The sequence below is a fragment of the Euphorbia lathyris genome, chromosome 2, assembly GCF_963576675.1.
Source record: "Euphorbia lathyris chromosome 2, ddEupLath1.1, whole genome shotgun sequence".
Classification (NCBI taxonomy): Eukaryota; Viridiplantae; Streptophyta; class Magnoliopsida; order Malpighiales; family Euphorbiaceae; genus Euphorbia; species Euphorbia lathyris.
The window spans coordinates 86,728,373-86,730,272 of record NC_088911.1 but is presented as its reverse complement, the minus strand read 5'-3'; the positions used below and the strand labels follow the sequence as shown (position 1 = coordinate 86,730,272).

The 1,900-nt window shown below is 36.2% G+C and overlaps 1 non-coding gene across 1 annotated transcript; it reads right to left on the bottom strand.

The window, feature by feature from the left end:
• Positions 1 to 447: 447 nt before the first annotated feature.
• Positions 448 to 554, bottom strand: LOC136221245 (small nucleolar RNA R71). Its single transcript, XR_010685022.1, has one exon. It is a non-coding gene; the product is annotated as a small nucleolar RNA R71 (small nucleolar RNA).
• Positions 555 to 1,900: the final 1,346 nt, after the last annotated feature.

The window sequence follows — 1,900 nt, the reverse complement described above, 5'->3', positions numbered from 1 at the left end:
TTTATCCCAGAGATTGAAAAATTTTATAAACAGAAACGAAAAACAAAAAAATTGAAAGACAAGATGGCAAATCTACCCGAGCAAAGACTTATGGATTATGCCATTCCAGCAGTGAATGGGGCGCAACAAGGAGTGGTTCGTCCGACGGTTAATGCAAATCAATTTGAAATAAAACCAGCTTTGCTTCAAATGATGCAAAATTGTATCCAATTTTATGGTTTGCCAAATGAAAATCCAAACTCTCATTTAGCAATTTTTTTGGAGATATGTGATACATTTAAAATTAATAATGTTCCTGCCGAAGCAATTAAGCTTCGGCTTTTTCCATTTACTTTAAAGGATAAAGCCAAAGCTTGGTTAAATTCATTACCACCAGGATCCATTACAACTTGGGATCAATTGGCACAATCATTTTTATCCAAGTATTTTCCTTTGGCAAAAACAGCCAAGTTGATAAAGGAAATTACTACATTTACACAATTTGATTCTGAATCATTATATGAAGCATGGGAACGTTTTAAGGATTTGCAGCGGAGTTGCCCCCATCATAGCTTTCCAAGAGAGTTACTTATGCAGACTTTCTACAATGGAGTTAATCCAGCCACCAGAACCACTATTGATTCAGCATCCGGAGGATCACTTATGAGGAAAACTACTACTGATGCCTATGATTTATTGGAAGAAATGGCTACTAACAATTGCATGTGGCCAAGTGAGAGAGCAAAGGAATCATCTTCTCAGCCTATGAAAGGAATTATTACTACTGACCCAATGACTATTTTGCAGGCACAAATTTCAGCATTAACTAATAAGATTGAGAAAATGAGTATGGGTAATCAACCAACTTGTACAATGTGTGGACAAAGTGGACATTATGAACTTGAATGTCCCTTGGGACAACCAAGTACAGAGGAGCAAGTTAATTATGTACAAGGACAAGCACGGGGAAATCCATATCCTAATAATTACAGTTCTGGTTGGAGGCCTAATCAAAATTCCTCATGGTCAAATAATGCAAATCGTGGGCAAAATATCCAACAACCACAAGATCGGTTCGGAATACTTGAAATGAAGATGGATAAATTCTTGGAGGGAATTAATAAAAAAATAAATTCCCAAGATGAGATCACTAAAAGCCTTGAATCCAAGTTTGATCAAATTGCAAAGAACCATTCATCATCTATTCATAATCTGGAGGTCCAACTTGGGCAACTAGCCAATGCAATTCCATCTCGAAACCAAGGAAATCTCCCAAGCAACACTGAAGGAAATCCAAGGGACTTGAAAGCTGTTACATTAAGATCCGGTAATCAATATACATTTCACAATAATTCAAATGATATCTTGCCGGATGATTCAAATGAGAAAACAGAAATTCAGTCACCAAGTTCTAGTGAAGATACAAGGAATTCTGAAATTCCCAAAGTGACTACTGAAAAAGGTGCTGAAAATATTATGTCATCACCACCATCAATTCATCAACCTCATCCACCTTTTCCTCAAAGGCTCAACAAGAAGAATATGGATAAGCAATTTCTAACTTTTCTTGATAAATTGAAAAATTTGAATATTAATTTATCTTTTATTGAGGCTATCACACAAATTCCAAATTACACCAAGTTTTTAAAAGACTTGATTTCAAAGAAGCGTAATTGGGAAGATGTATCTACTATCTCCCTAACGGAAGATTGTAGTTCCATTATCACAAGTGCTATGCCAACAAAACTTAAAGATCCTGGGAGTTTCACTATCCCGTGCAAATTAGGGAATATGGAATTCCCTAGATGCTTATGTGATCTAGGGGCAAGTATCAACTTGATGCCCCTTTCCATTTTTAAGAAACTTGGTTTGGAAGATGTTAAACCAACTTCTATGGTTCTTCAACTAGCGGACCAGTCAA